We start from the raw sequence: 16,442 nt of genomic DNA on the forward strand, positions 1-16,442 counted from the left end.
GTTCTGTCTACAAAAGAATTTCCATGCTCAACAGAGGAATAAAAGGCACTGCAAGGGGGCTGATGAGGCATCCACAGGCAGATCAGGCTAAAGCCAAGTGTCTTGGAGTGAGAAACATCCTTCTCAGCATGTCCTGGTGATGTTTCCACCCTGGAGCAAAGCCACTCCTTTTTAGTGACTTCCAGCTTATTTTATAAAAGCATTGGGAAGGATGCGGAGATCTTCAGTGGCCTCAGGAGAGACAAGAAGTCTCACATGGTCCTTGTTCCTATTGATCGGACCCTCCAAAAAAGATCTTCTCCTGAAAGCTATTGCCTCGACTGTCCATTTTTCCTCCAAAATCTTCCTGCCTTGACTGTATCTGGCTGCTGTCTTCAGCATTTCAGCTCATGCTCACAACTGCTGTATTCATAAATAAGTGATGAGTGGATTGATTAGTCACTTCCCTCCGACTCCAGGCCTCTCACCCCTGACCATTTGTTGGCTTAAATGGAAACTTCCCCTAAGTCTTCTAGATAGTACCAGTGTGCAGTTCCCCATGGGACGAAGCAGGAGTGTTTAAGCATCAGGAAAATCTCCTCTTCACCTTTTTTTCCCACCTGGTTTGGACATAAGGCTGGCTTTTTCCCCTGCTTATCCATGGCATATGCAGACCCCTGGGATAGATGACCCACCACCAGGGTCCTCACTGCTGGGACTTGTCCAAAGGGGGCTAATTAAAGCAGAATCATGCCCGTGAACTAGGCTGGCCCAGTGCATCACAGCAAGGGGATACTCTGCCTCTTCTCTTCCCTGCAGGGCCGTGGACATGTTCCTTTGGCACAAACCCTTCTAAAAAGGGTCTTTGCGTCCTGTGGGTACTTCAAAAGCCCTGTCCCACTGCAACAGTTCACTTCTTCGTGGTTATGCACAGTCCGATTTTATGGTGGGTGGGAAGGGGTGTTAACAGGGGTTTCCCCTCACACCCCCCATTAACCCCTCACCTGCTGCTAAATACGCTCGCTGCATGAAAAAGTGGGAAAAGGGCCAAGCTGGCAGCAGCCCCTGCCTCTGTCCCCTGTCCCCCCATACCACATTTATGCCCTCCTTGATGTGGCGCACCAGCAGCTGCAGCCTCCTATTTAGAGGAAATCTATAAACCACTCAGTACAGAGCGAACCTGCCAGCCTACCAGCGGCCTTCTGCAGCAAATTGATCAGGCGGGGACTGAATCTTGCTGTCTCTTTTTTTGCCCCCTTTCTCTCTTTTTCTGAAACCACTTGGGACTACCTCCAGTGACAGCACCCAGCACCCAGTGCACCCCATCCTGCTCCACCTCTAGTGCAGCGACCAATGTTCCATGCCCAGCAGAGTGCCCCTTCAGCCCTGGGGTCAGGAAACTACGGACAGCAGGGTCTGGGGACCTTTCCACTTCATTTCCAGAGGTGGGGAAAGCAACTGAGAGCTGGGCACCCATCTTCAGCTGACCTGAAGGTTGGTGCTCTGTTCATCTGCATACTTTTCTTGCCCCTTGTAGGCTCCAAAATTGGTGGGTACAGGTGGAATAAACCAAACAGACAAAGTCTGCAATGCCCAGAATCTTGCAGGTTTGGATGTCAAGCTCAGAGAAAGAAGGAAACACTGCCCAGATAACCTCAACGTACACCCATAAAACCCCACCATCTGGCCAGGACCCACCACAAGTGCTTTGGCCGCAGGGGCTGGTGCAGATATTAGAGCCATTCCTGAGCAGGGAGCCTGGGGAAATGGCTTTTTTCACTGAAACATGATGACTCATTTACTGAATGCCTTTTTTCTGTTGCTGTTGTGGGAAACATATTGTTTTGATTAATATCTTGGCTTGAGAATGTAGATGATGAAAAAGATTTGAAGTTTTCAAAGCATTGTATTGGGAATTTGCAAAATGAAATGTCACTTTTTCTAGAAAAAAAAAAAAACTCTCCTTGGTTTTAGATATTAAATTGGTTGGGAAAAGGCTTGAAAAAGGCTAGAATGAAGAGAAGCACTTGGCTTAGGAGTCACACTTGTTTAAATTTTCAAACTGTAAAATTTTTGTTGTCTCAAACTCCAATTTTAGGGAGGAAATACAACCAACACCCAAAGAGCATCCAGAGGTAGAAAAGCTGTTTCCAGCCCAGAAATTGTCTTAAAAGAAAGATAATAGGGATTTGTGACCAGATCTGCTTCTCGCCAGGTGGAGCACCAACAGCACCATGTGTCCATCCTCGTACACGCAGGCTGGTGTAGGGAGGGAGAGGTGCAATAACAAAGGGCACTTTGTGCTTTTAAAACCACACTTGCAAAGTTGCAATACTCCCGGTGCTGGTGAAAATGACTTAAATCTCCAGGAAGAAAATGCCCAGAATTTCCACTTTGGCACAAGCAGCTGAGTGCATCCCCGAAGGAGACCTGAAGCCAAGCCTTTGGGGGATGTGATGGCCTGCAAGGGACATGACAGCTGAGGACCCAGGAGCACTACAGCTCCACAGACACCATGGCAATAATTGCTGTGAGCCATCACGTACAGAAGGACTGCAAAATACTGAAGCAGGAGGAGATGGGCATGCAGCGGCTTCCCAAGGACTCATTGTTCAGCACGCTGTGAGTGAAAATAAAGTAAACCTGGTATCAGTACGGGGTTTGTACCCAAACCGCATCCCTGATTCCTGCAGTGCTCCCAGTCGGACATATTGACCCACACCATAAATGTCCCAAAATAGCTATCCCTCATGTCCAGGCCAGATGCTGCACCAAGAGCTGGGAGATGGCATGGGGCTGTGAGTTATTTTAATGCCAGACATTGTTTTCTTGTTTTCCAGATGAAGAGTAGAATGCAGGGAGCTGCACACCAGAGCAGAGGAAATTTGCTGGTCAGTTTTGTGGTGATTACAATTTTGTGTGAAATTCCAAGGTTTTGAGCCAGGGGAAGGCAGAAGAGAGCACTGAAAGCTGAACCATGTCATTTTGCTGCTCTTTCCAACAAAAAGTGCACCTCTTTCCTAGGGTGGAAATATCACCCTTTCCGAGCTGCCCTTTTGTGGATGGGCAGAAAGGCTTGGATATTTGCTTCTTCCCAAGATATACATCCGTTTTTTCCCTGGGGCTCCCTTGTCCGTGCCCTAGTGCACACACCACCAAGGAAATGGCCCATCCTGTCCCCACCAGGTCCCTTTGCCTCCTCCCAGCAGCAAACCATGTGGACGCCCTGAGGGCAGCAGGCTGCAGGCTTGGGTTCGCCCTCCTGAAGTTCAGCTCTAGACATCTTGGTGCTATTTAAATATTTACAGCAGACGGTGGTAAAAAAGATTGAAACATGAATTATTCACAGATTCGCTTTTATCTTGGCCACGCATTTGTATTTTGCATGGAGGATTCCTCTGGTGGGGGATGTGCTGAGCAAAGTGCTGAAGAAAGCAGGGAGGGAGAGGAGGGTCTCAGGCTTACTGGGGCAGCGTCCATGCATGTGGCATGGTGAGAGGGACCTGGCACCAATACAAGTTTTTCTTTTTTTCTCCTCCTTGGATGTCCTTCTGAGTGGCATAGCCCTGGCACATCAGCACAATGCTCTGGTACCCTGTGGATGTGCCTGGTGCCACAGAAGCTCCAGTCAGCACCAGCAGCAGGGAAAGCCTCCAGGCTTGGGTGCTCCCGTGAGCACGTCAGAGCACGGGATGCTGTGTCACCTGCACGACCCCACGTATGGGTACAAGTCACGGCTCCAGGCCTGTCCCCAGACCTATTTGTGGGGCAAGGTGGCAATTTCATAAGGCTCTGCATCCCCCTGAGCTGCTACTTCTTTGGGCATCCCTAGCACCAGGTAACTGTAGCACAGCCTGCATGGCTTGAAAGGCAGTGATTTCCCACATAGGAGCAGTTTCCAACAAATGTGAAACATTGCAAATCCCTCCATATTCTTGTTCACACCAAGTAACTTATCAGTGTGGTGGGGCCCCAGTGATGCTCACAGAAAACATAACTCAACCCTCTACAAGACACTTCTACTGGGGACTCTGAGGATTACTTCAATCGTCCCCTTGAGGCAAAAATAAGTGTTCAAAACCACAAGTGCAAACGTGGGACGGAAAACCCCCTTTGGCCTGTCTGTCCCTGGCAGTTTGTCCCTGCCAGGATTGCTTTCTGCTTGCCTGCGATACCCAGAGCTGCTTGACCTGGTTGTCTCCCAAAAGGCAATAGCACATATAGGGCTGCAGATGGGGGCAGGCAAGCTGATGCCTATTTCCCTTGCCTGCTCTGAAAGGAGCTGTATTTGCAAAATATTGTATTTTGCAAAACTGATACCTGTCCCATGGGGTGGGTGAGCAAGGCAGGAACATGCCTGGCAGCTGAGCCACGCCAGCCACAGCAGTTTGCAGTGGGCATGACATCCGTGGCCCTTGGCTACACTGAATTACATTGTGGGAGGATCTGGCCCTCTCTGGCTTTCCAGGTTGTTGCGTTTTATCTGTCTATAGTGGGAGGCACTGAGTGCTTCCCAGCCGCCTCCATGGGACCATTTGATTTGCAGCTCTGTTGCCTTCTCCATCCCCAGTGAGAGCAAAATTTAAATCGGGTTTTACAGCTTCTGCCTCCCTGTGGAAGCTGCAGGTCCTTGGTGGAGCAGCATGAGGGGAGTGTGCAGCTAAGGCGATTCAGTGCCGATTCAGCCCCAGTCAGGCTGCCAGGATGTGAGAGAACCCCCCAGAGACTTTTTCTCTAAAAGGCGTTTTCCCATTATTCATCCTCAAAAATTCCCTCCTAAGCCATCCCAGGCACGGGGGCCAGCCCAGCTCAGTGAAGATGCTCTGTGCAACCCCAACTGGGAATTAGTCCCCCTGGCTCTGGCAGAGGTAGCTGCCGTTGGGGGTGTTCCTACTCCCTGATGTGTTTTGCACCCTTTTGGCACCAGGCTCAGATCCCATGGCCCCACTGAATATCTGTGCTGGCAGCAATCCCTCTGTTCCTCAGTTTCCCCATGCCTGCCAGAGCCACCATGCAAAGCTCTAGCTTTGCAACTTATGGAACACAAGAGCTTTCAGCCTTTCCTGGGGGTGGGGGGTGGGGGTATTTCCTTGTGTTCCCCTCCAGGGCAAAGTTAAAGGGGACTCTTGGATGCCCTGAAGCCCAGGTGCTCTGATGGAGCAGCAGCATTGCATGCCCAGCCAGAGGCTCAGTGCTATCAGTCTGCAAACAGACAAAACCTCAGGGTTTTGCAGGTGGGAAAGTATGCATTTCACCATTGGTGGATGAGTGTCTATGTACCAGCACCAGGGCTTCTCTAAGTTGTTATTCAGCCATAATCAAAAGAGCACTAAAATGATTTTTCTTAATTAATCCCATGGAGATATCCCAGTGAGGGCAGGATCATTCCTGTGGGTTGAGAGACAGATCGTTCCTATTTAACGGGTGGGGAAATGAGGTGCAAGGAGCTTCTCTGAGCAGGGGAGAAATTCAGGCTACACTGAGGGTTTGCCCAGCCTTGTATTTAAGGGCCATCCCTTCCTTGGGAAAGACCCATAATAATTTCCTTGCTTTCAGAGCAAGGTCATTGCTGGCCACCAGAGGGTATTTCTGATTTTGCCCTTCTCCTTGCAGCAAGGACCGCGGGCCATCCCTCCATGTCCATCTGTTGATGTCCATGGCCATCTCTACATGTCCAAACTGGAGGCACCCCATCTTGATGTGGGATTTCAAGGGGTTCCCCCAATGAAACCTCCAAAATCCATGCTCTGGCTACTCCAGTTTCAGCCCCTCCTCAGGCTCCCAGTGCACAGCAGCAGAGCTGTGTCCTGCTGGGAGCTGGGACCTGCAGCCAGCTGGGATTTGTTCGGCAGGTTGTAGCACATATGCAGTTTTATGGGCGCAGAGAGAGGCTCATCTCTCCCAGGATCCTATTGTCAGAAGTGACCAACACGGACTGCCCACAGAAGAACGTAGGAATGGGGACAGTGCCTGCAGACCCTTCCCACGTCACAGCTCCAGGGACGTGCACTGCTGGCACTGCTGAACTGCAGAGCCCTGGCTGGCTCAGCATGAATTTGACCCTGCATGAGATCTGTGAGCCTGGAAAGATGTAGTAACCCTCAGATTACAGTCCATCACCTTCCAGTGATGGTCTGGTATCTTCACTACTCCTTTTCACCCTCTTAGTAGGGGCATAGGGAAGGAGGAGGATGCAGCCAGTGGTGGAGCTTGGTTCTAATGGGGTGCCCACTGTCACGGGTGTTCCTCACCATCAATGGCCTTTTCCTTCCTATTCCCTGCTCAGTTTCTAGATTTTCACCCAGATTTTCAGCCCAGCTAGTACATCTGCTCCCGATCAACAGGAAAACCTGCAAATTAGCATCACAAAAGGAGATGCAACCTTCCAAAGCTGTGGGCTGTTTGGGCACCAGAGCAGTGAGGCCAATAATCTGGTGAGCAGCTCCACCTGCCTGAGGTTAGAAAAGGGCCTTGGCCAGAGAGAAACCAGCCTGGGGGTGCCTCTGGGACTACTGGTCCCCGTGGGGCATGGCCAGGCCTGCTCTGGGGTTAAAGCAGGTGAGCAGGGCTAGGAAGAGCTTAGAGGGAAGCTGAGGCTGCATCAGACAGCAACAAAGCCTAGAGTGAGTGTTTAAGGGTGCGGAGCTGTGTTTCCCAGACAGCAATGCTGGGGATGTTGTGACAGGATTCTGGCAGCTTTGTCTGTGTCGTCCTCCCCTGCAGCATCCAGGGAGGGGGCAGAGGCTGGGTAAATGGCAGGGGTGGGGTGGGAGGTGGGGTTCTCTGCTCTGTTCTGCTTTACGCCAGCCTGTTCTGCTTTACGCCATCCCATTTCACAGACTCGTTTCAGGGCATACGTTGTCAGAGTGACAGGGTGCCAGCGAGAGCCGGTGGATGTCGGAGGAGGGCTGGAGGGGGCTGGGGAGGACCCTTTGGGGCAGCAATGAGAAAGCAGCCCCCAAGGATCCATCAAATGTCCGTTTCTAACATTTCACCTGTGGAAGGCTGTGTGGTGTAAAGGCTGTTGGGCTGATGAGCGTATCAGCATCCAAGTGTTCCCATAGTGTAATGTCCTGCCCAGGGCGTGTGTCATGGTGCTGAGTCCTTTCCTTTCCGCAGAGGGCATTTGTGCCTTAATTTCCAGGAGCTGGATTGAGGTAAGTTTGCACCTATGGATGATCCACGGCAGCTTTCTAAACTCGATCTGGAGGAGAAAAAGGAGAGGATGGATGAATATGAGCAAAGGTGCTGTCGCTTTGCTGTCAGCTCTTCTCCCGTCACTGCTGCGTGGTTGCACAAAGTGGTGGAGGGGGCTTACGGAGGGGGATGTGACAGGGCACTGCTGATCTGCCATGGCGGGGAGCTTTGCTGAAACCAGGTTTTAGAGTGTGAGAGCCCTCTGCTGAGCCTGTGTGATCTGTGAACTGGCAGACCAGTGAGTGGTTTTGGAGCAGGTGAGCAAGTGGAGGGGGCCAAGAGAGGGGAGATGGGATCCTTCCGGTGCCTGCAGCATTCAGGCCAACGCAGACCTTGGCAGCTTGTCACCATTTCATAGGTGGCAAAACACTGCTTATGCGATAACCTGGCTTTTCATCATGAGGGTGAGCAGTTTTTAGGGGACTATGTAAAGACTTGAGTTCCAGAATATGGAACAGCTGCCTCGTTGTAGTGCAACCCTGCTCACCCCCAGCAGCCCAAGTCTGTTAGAGCTGAGGGGCTCATCCATGCACCCTGCTGGAAGTGGGATGGGTTTTCATGGCTGAGAATATCCTCAGCCCCATGTCACACCTGCTGCGTGCATTGAAATGGGTGGTTTTAACCGTGAGGAGGCAGAACTGTGGAAATGAAACGACTGGGACGAAGCTGCTGTATTTCCATCCCCCAGACAGGGGCGCTGTTGGATTTCGTTCTGGGTGCAAGGGATTTTGATCTTTCTCGTTTTAGGGCCCTTTAAAGTTCGTCCAGGAGGAGTGCGAATTCGCCTGTGAGTTAAATTTAAGCTTACTGACAGTAACTTTAATTTCCTTGGTCGCTTTTCAGAGCTGTCCTTAGCCAGCAAGACCCAGTAACCACAGAGCAAACAAAAATTGCTGCTTTGGAGACACCAGCAAGCGCTTTCTGACGTTACGGGCTTCAGCTGCTGCAGAAACTTTATTTGGAACCAGCAATTAAACCAGGAAAAGATGAGTGAGAAGCAGCATATCAAGATACCCCAGGTTTGGTGCCTAAAAGCCATGAATGAAGCTTTTGGGTGGGTGGAGAGAGCTTTTTGTGGAGAGGTTGCCTTCAAAAAGTTAGTGAAGGAAGGATAGAGCCATGCAAAATACCAGAAGCAGTCAGCACTGCATGAATCCTTCTCTGAAAAATAACAAAGCCTAAAACCATCCAAACTGATCTGGAAAGGGCAAGCCTGGGAGGCACAGATCTCCCGTGAAGCGACCCATTGCTGTCCGACCCAGTGCTTGCATTGGGGTCTGGAGCCTGAGGGCAGATTTTGCTGGTTCTTTGCTGCAGCCAGTCATCTTGTTATTCCCCTGGCCAGATGGAGCTTTTTGTTGCTTCTCCAGCATTGGGAGTTTTCAGGAAGTCTTTGCTGCCTTGTCTCAGCTTGCCGGGAGCTGCCTGATAGTGCTGGCAGAGCAGTGGCCGCAGTGGGCAGAGCTGCTCCCCCAGTTTGCTGCCTGTGTTGGAAGAGGGTTGAAGGCAGCACGCCTGCACCTCCCTTGCTCCCTGCAAAGTGCCGGAGGGCTGATTTTGCAGCTCAGCTTCCTTGCATGCTCCGTGCCTCAGTTTCCCTGTTTATGACCTTGCCTTGGGCCAAGTTTTGAGACAACGCAATAATGTCATGCTTGGCCTAACAACTCTCTGTATGGCAGGAACATCACCTCAGGTGGATGTTGCCTTATGCTTGTGTCCTGCACCTTGTTGCGGGAGGGAGCCTTCTCTCCACCACGGCTCCAGTGAGGTCAGTTACAGCCAGGGCATCAGAGCCATCTCCTCACCTTCTTCCTTGCTGTCTTGACCATGTACAAGGAGAAGAAAGGCTCTAGCAAAGGTCCCAGTTTCAGACTTTCCTCTTTGCTCCTCTATCTCTCCTTCCCTAGTTTGCAGGGGCACCAACTGAATTACTACCCTCTCTTCTCCATTACAGATTTTTGTTTGCCATCCATCTCCTTTTGTCCCTGATTTTCTGAAAAAAAAATTAAAAAAAATCCCCCTCTCCTTTGCCTGCCAGAGGTCCCAAAATGTATTAAACACAAGACAGCCATGTCCACACCCTTGCACAGGTCCGGCGGCAGAGACAAGGTGAGTGAGCACAGCTCCTCCTCCCTTTGCTACTGATTCCTCAGCCTTTACATGATACAAAATGGGTAAGCAATGGCCCCTTCATGGAGAAGGCAATTGTGGGAATTAAATAAGGGTTGGAGATGGTTGCTTCAGTGTCCTCCTTCATGGGTGTCAGGGTGAGACTTTGCTCTCCCCAGGGAGGAAGCGGCAGTGAGAGCAGATGTGTGCTCAGGTCAGGAGTGGTGCAGAGAGTTTCCTGTTACTGATACAGAATAGCCTGATTTCGGTGGTCAGGAGCTGCCATGACGTGAGTTAGGGTTATGCAAACCCAACGAGAAGGTAATAGGCAGGGAACAGGAGCCTGCCTGTTAACGGGGCAGTGTCGAATTGGGCAATGCAGACCCACGGGGTGGAACATCATCGGGGTCAGAGTGGGGTCTGGAGCAATTCGTGACAGCGCTCATAGCCCTCCTGGAGGAGGAGATGGTGATCGGATTGCCAAACGCTGCCCAGGCAGAGGGATAGCATAGCACAGCGTCTGAGAACAGAGCAAGCAGAGAAAGTGATCACGAAAGAGTAGTAAAGGGGCAGCATCTGGGAAACAGGGGCTTAGGCACTGGGGCTGTTCCTGGGGGTGAAGAGAGAGCACGGGGCCTGGCATTCTCCTCTGGGCTTTTCTTTGAATGCTCCTCACATCTGCTGTGTGCTGGGGATGGGAATTTACCATGGACATGGCCGAGATCCCCAGCTCACCCGAGAACATGGCTTTGTATCACCACCAGAAATGCTGCAATGCCCAGTGATGCGTGGGTGGGAGCTTGCTTCTGAAGGGTTTACCTGTATGAACACCCCTTCTTTCCTATGCTCCTCCAGGTGGGAGCCAGCCCCAAAGCTCAGGGTCTGCGCGGCAGGCTCCAGGGTGCTCCAGAAGACGCGCTGCTGTACCCCACATGGGCCTGCGGCAGGCTGAGCACACCGTGCTGGCACGCAGGCTCCAGCAGGCTGTGAGCTCCCCCAGAACTGCTGCATGTGGGCTTGTGAGCGGTGTTTGCAGTCTGGGCATGGCGGAAGGATGGTAGTTGAGGTGTTGGCAGGTATCAGCTTCCCGCCCTCAACCAGAAGGAAACTGTGGTGGAGTCATGCAGGCAACACAGAACCCAAACCTGCTTTTATGTACTACGTTGGACTCAACGTTCCAGCCTCCTGCTTGGGGTTTTTGGGTGCTGGGGTCTGTAACTCCCACGTGCATGCAGCCCCCTCCAGGTGGGTACAGTGCGTGCCTCTTCTCTCCCCCTGCAGCGCTGCCCAGCCTTGTGCTCTCCCCTCTGCCTGCCAGGGACCTGCTGGAGCCTGTAGGGTGCAGAGCTGCTGGTGCTTGGCTGGAGGCACGGCAGAGCTTGGACTGCTCCTGCTGGGGCTGGGCAGATGGCAGACAGGCTGGGCCATATCCCACAAAGGGACACAGAGAAAGCCTCTGCCAGAAGCTTTTGTTTTGCTGCCGGAGCTCTTCTTTCAGCCTTGGTGTTTCCAGGGCATCAATGGGGCCCTACGAGCAGGAGCAGCCCTGGGGTGATGGGGGTGTCTGGCCCTCTTCAGGGAGCCTCAGCAGGGCCGGTGGTGTCGTGTCCTGGTCTGGATAGATATGGACAGGTGAGATGCAGGAGAGAGGCTGGGTTCGCTGCTACAGCTTTGAAGTTTTCAAAGCAAACACATGCAAGTCCTGCAAAGCACGAAAATAAAGGAGAGGAAAGAACCAAGCAGGACAGAAACCAGGGAGAAAGGTGGTGATGGAGACAGCAGGGTGCAGCAAGGAGGAAGAAACACAATCCACCCAAGTGGGTACATAATTTATTTACCTATTAGCTATTAATAAGCTGGCCTTTTGTATCAAGTCTCTCGACGTCCTTGTAACAACTTCAGGCCTTTCTGCAGAGCATCACCCTTTCTGGGCGTTCCTATGCCACTTGCCATGCTAACATGATTCTTGATATGTCCCTCACCCGGCACTGCACCTTCGTTACTACCATTCAGCTGAACAAGTAATTAATGTGATTCCCCATTGCTGCACCGTAACTGTAACCTCCAGGAAATACCTGTGAGGTGGGAATATCTCCTAGGGACACTGCGCATGTATTGCTTTAGGTAGTGTCCAAAGATTGAGGGAGGTCTTTGGGCCCTCCTTGTGAGCTGTGTTAAAGCAGAATGGCCAAGCTGATGGCCTGGTCGAGCAATGGACCTTCCCTTCCACCTTTTGCTGTCCATGATTACTGCAGGACTGGTTGTGATACTTGATACCAAGATGCAGGTCAGCTGAATGTAGCGAGGAGAAGACCCATCCATCTTGGTCAGCAAACTCACAGCTACCCTGCTGAGCTGAGTGAGTACAGCCTCCAGTGTGTGCCTTCCTCCCATCCTCCTTGCCAAGCTTGAAGATGGACAAGAGGTGGGTTTAACCCTTCCCATGTATTCTTGGGAGAAAATGCACTTAGAGACATATTTACAGGGTGGTGACCAGGACACCATACAGTAGGCTTGGAAGGACCCATTAGAGCAGCCAAGGCCTCCTCTGCCTGTTTCTTCATGGTTCAGGGAATAAGGTGGGTCTGTACTAATGGGAAGACACTTCTGTGATCTGGGACACATCACGTCTTCCCTGACGTTGCCTAATGCTGCTGCTCAGAGCTGAGTGCATGGCTGCTTTTTTTTGCATTTTCTTGTAGTGAGGGATGTTTGGTGCCACCTGGGAACCCCCTTGAAAAGCTCCCTGGGCCATGGAAGTGCCACAGTTCAACTGGTCCCCCAAGTATGCACCTGGTATCCCGTGGGCATTGCACAGGACAGCAGCAGTGAGGCCAGCACCCAAGCCTGGAGCCACACAGCTCCCGTCAAGGTGGCGACATGCCTTGGTAGGACTGAGCTACAGACCACACCTGGGCAGGTAAAACTCTTTAGAGTCCTTTAGTCTTAAAATGTGAATGTTGCTTCTTGAAACAAGCATTGCTTCTACATCCCCAAGTACGAAGTTCTTAGTGGCAAGGGGAATCCCTCTCCCTGTGCACGTGATATCCGTGGAGCAACTACTTCAAAGTACTGAAGCAATCGGCTGGGTGACCAGCGCGGGGGCTGAGCTCTCGGGGGTACACCCCTCTTGGGGTCAGTTGCAGAGGTGTTTTGCTTCATTTGCGGCAATCATTACCTGTGAAGATGTGCCAGGGCTGTCAGCACAGCCCTGCTTGCAGTGCCATGTTTCTTCCCCGGGTTTCCTTTAAAGCCAAGGACAGCAAGGCAAGATAGGGTTTCACGAGGGTATAGGGTTTCTGAATCTGAGTCTTTCCTGAGACAAACTCTTTCTAATCCTTACCTGCATGTCAGAGCCGCACAGACACCGACCACATCCGTAATCACCCATAGGATCTTCTATTGCTGGAGGAAGAACTGTAATTTAGGCTGCCTGAACTTGGCTGCAGGTGAGTGACTGCTTTTAGTTTTATTTTGCTTATAAAGGTCTGTATGGCATTAATAATATCATGGAAATGTAACGGAGCTGACACCTGTGCAAAGCTCCTACCTACATTAAGCCACTCCTTTTATTTTAGTTCATCACCCATAGGATGCAGAAGAATCACCTGGTTGACAAGGTTCCCATTTATCTCCAGATAAAATGGTGCTTGGCTTGAGGCTGTATACCACAGCTTGTGCTGATACAGGATTTTTGGATGCTCTTGAGTTTGTGCCTGATCCCAGGCAGATACGCTCTGTGCTTTCAGCATTTACAGCCTTTATTTCTTTCCCAAGACTTAAATAAAGTAGTTACTCTTGGCTGTGATCTTTTTTTAATGGGTTTGAATGTTTTGCAAATCTTCCATTGGAAATGATCAGCCATTGCAATCTGCTTTATTGGAGCGTATGCAAGAAACACTGAAGACACAAGAGGAAACATTAGTTGCATCCAGTCCACTCAAATTAAACCGTAAGGACAAATAATTCATAGATATTTCTGACAGGCTGAAATCCATTGCTGCCAAGTGGTCACTTAAAACCCAAAAAAGGGGAAGGAGCATCCATTCGATTGGGATGAATTAAATGCAGAGTGGGTGAGATTCAAGAGCAGGTTACATTAGATTCAGACTGCAATAAGAAGAGATGCTCCCCCCCTCTGCGGGGGCTCTCCATGGGCCGCAGCCTCCTCCAGGCCACATCCACCTGCTCCACCGGGGGCTCCTCCACGGGCTGCAGCGTGGAGATCTGCTCCGTGTGGGACCCGTGGGCTGCAGGGGGACAGCCTGCTCCACCAGGGGCCTCTCCCCAGGCCGCAGGGGAACTGCTGCTGTGAGCCTGGAGCACCTCCTGCCTCCTGCTGCACTGACCTGGGGGCTGCGGGGCTGCTTCTCGCTCCTCTTTCTCCCAGCTGCTGTTCCCCAGCATTTTTTTTTCCCCTTCCTTAAATACACTCTCACAGAGGCACAAACAACATCGCTTATTGGCCCAGCTTTGGCCAGCAGTGGGGCCCTTATCTAACATGGGGCAGCTTCTGGATTCTTCTCACAGAAGCCACCCCTATGGACCCCGCTACCAAAACCTTGCCACGTAAACCCACTACAGGCAAACGGGATGTCTCACCATGCCAACTGCCAGGAAAGTATCTCCTTTTGGCATCTGACGTATATCAAATGGATGAAGATGGGTTTCTCTACCAGTGTTTTGTTTCTATTGTTCTTCTCAAATTGCCCACTAAAAAAGTTCCAAAAACTCAAGCTGCTTCTCACTTCAGATTTCCAAAAATCAAAACACTTGCTTGAAACAGCAACTTCTGCATCCAGCCTGGACTATGAACTTGTGCCCTGGTGAATAATTTCCCCTCACACATGGGAGAAGATGCTCAGCCCACAGCACAGCTTGGAAAGCTGTGGGTCTGCCGTGGCCACTGCTGCGGTGAGTGGACTCACCACTGGGCTTGGCTGCTGCTAGGCTCAGACATATCCATTTCCCAAGGTCATGGGAAGGAGGTCGGGAAATCACACCAAAACAGAAATCAGCTCCAACATGGCACAAGTAGCCCGGGGCTGCTTGGGAGAAATAGCCCCGAGTGGCCACGTCTAACTCTGTGCATTGAGATCCTTTTCCCTACATTTGGGGGGAGATTTTCCAGGGCTGGTTTTCCAGCACCTAAAAAGGTAGTTGTGTCCTTTACTTTTTTTTTTTCTTTTTTTTTTTTTTTTTCCTGAGCAGCACCTCTGGGAGACCCTGACTTTGTGTGCTTGACTGCCAGGGTGCTGCTGAAAGGGCTCAGCACAGATTCACCAGCAGAGTGTGGAAGCCTGTCCTGGTTGCACCAGCTGGAAGGAAGCTCGGGGGAAAGGCTCAGCATCTCAAGCCACTGGCAGGAGGGTTTGAGATGCTGGGGTGGATGGGAAATGCCCTGGCTGATGCTTGCCCCACTCCTGTGTGCTGGGTCCCCGTCTAGGGCAATGCCCCAGTGCTGCCTTTGCGTGGCAAGTTTTGTGGCATGGAAGGCGATGCTGCCTGCATGGGCTGGAGAAAGAAACAGAAAGGGAAGTATCTGCAGTTTTTTCAAATCCTGCAGGATAAGCAGGCAGGGGCTTGAAACAGCAGCTTGGAAGCCTTCATTGAAGGCAGTAGATGATGCTCGCAGCCCTAACAGCCCTTTGGACAGACCCAGTGGCTATGCCTGCATCCAGCAGCCTCTGATCTGCACCTGGCTGGGGCTGCTTTTTGGTTGTGTCCAGGTATGGCCAGGACCCTGTGCTATGTGGGCAGGTAACGCCAATGCATGATCCACAGGGGTGCACAGAGGAATGGACACCCCTGGACAAGGCAAGATGCAAACTGGATGCAAAAAGCACGCAAGGATGCAACTTAGGCTCCAGAAACTTCAGCGGTTTGGGAGCCAACAGCAATCACAGGTTCCAGGAAATGCATTTTCCCATGCACCGGGGCAGAGTCAGGCCCAGCCCTCTGCAGCAGCAGCTGAGGGAATGCCTGGTCAACAGGACCCATGGCCGGAGGAGCCCCAAACCCCTCCACCTGGAACGGAGACATGCTGGGGGTGGGAGCACCAGAGGGGCTGAGCAGGGGCAAATTAATGCAGCCCGTGTGAAACTGGCACCGTCCTGGCTGCCAATCAACCCTGCAAGCAGCTCTGCAAAGGGGGGAACGGGGGGGGGGGGGGTTGGGGGGGGGGTTGTATCACCCCATCTTCCTTCATTTGATGCTGTTCCTTTTTCACTCTCACTTGGAAAGCAAAGGCCATGCACACATCTGCAGCCAAGAGGGTGGCAGGCTGGGAGCTTGAACACTGCTGCAACTTGCAAGCAGAACCCAGCGATGGAGCAAAATCCCATTTCAGGCACAAGGAGAATGAGGGCAAGGAGTCCCACCGGGCTCACGTGGGCACTGGCATCGCCTTTCCGCCCGGTGCAGGAGGGGTACAAACGTCCCGCACCGCCACAGCCACACACTGGGAGAGGTGTGGGGGCTGGAGGAGGCAGCTGGAGGCAGTGGGACCGGGTACCCCGAAGCCGGAGCAGGATGAGGATGAGAATGACACAGAAGCTGGGTTTGCTGCTCTCTTCCTTTCTTTTTGCATCAGGTTAAAAGATGGGGGTGGAAGAGAGGAGGGGTTGGCAGGTGGCCTTGGGGGGCAATTGTGTTCTGCACTCCTTTTTGGTGGTGGTGGTTTTTTATTTATTTATTGCGGGGCGGGGGGGGGGAGGGTGGTCCTTGGAGGAAAAACCTTGGAGTCAGAAGGTTGCTCCTGAATGCTGGGTGATTGTAGCAAGCAACCCTGGGGTTGCCAGGAGCTGGAGGGTCCCATTGACATTATCCCAGTCCCTTTAAATCTTAATTATGTCCCTGCTGTGCCCAAATTATAATGTCGTCCCCTGGGACCGCAGGGTCATGGTGACCGTCCTGTGAGAACCGCACCAGTCTCTGCTGAGGCTCCAGCTCAGTGCACGGTGCTGCCAGTCTCAAGCGACCCCAGGTCTCCAGCCCCTGTCACTGCCTCCTATTTTGCCGTTGATGCAAAAATCAGGATCGATACACGTATCAGCATGACCTGATTAGCAGCTTCCTATTGTTTTCCATTTATACCACCCATCCACTTTTGGCTGTGGCCGCAGCCTCCGGGGACGGTTTGTACCTAGAGGCTGCCG

At 51.9% G+C, this 16,442-nt stretch overlaps 2 long non-coding RNA genes across 2 annotated transcripts; both read left to right on the forward strand.

The window, feature by feature from the left end:
• The first annotated feature begins 6,469 nt into the window (after nucleotides 1–6,469).
• Nucleotides 6,470–10,949, forward strand: LOC106048431 (uncharacterized). Its single transcript, XR_001214190.3, has 4 exons — nucleotides 6,470–6,537; nucleotides 8,020–8,195; nucleotides 9,131–9,285; nucleotides 10,141–10,949. It is a non-coding gene; the product is annotated as an uncharacterized lncRNA (long non-coding RNA).
• A 70-nt stretch (nucleotides 10,950–11,019) lies between these two features.
• LOC136786950 (uncharacterized) lies at nucleotides 11,020–13,080 on the forward strand. The gene is made up of 4 exons (XR_010826612.1): nucleotides 11,020–11,864; nucleotides 11,988–12,205; nucleotides 12,640–12,734; nucleotides 12,864–13,080. It is a non-coding gene; the product is annotated as an uncharacterized lncRNA (long non-coding RNA).
• Nucleotides 13,081–16,442: the final 3,362 nt, after the last annotated feature.

The sequence above is a fragment of the Anser cygnoides genome, chromosome 25, assembly GCF_040182565.1.
Source record: "Anser cygnoides isolate HZ-2024a breed goose chromosome 25, Taihu_goose_T2T_genome, whole genome shotgun sequence".
Lineage (NCBI taxonomy): Eukaryota > Metazoa > Chordata > Aves > Anseriformes > Anatidae > Anser > Anser cygnoides.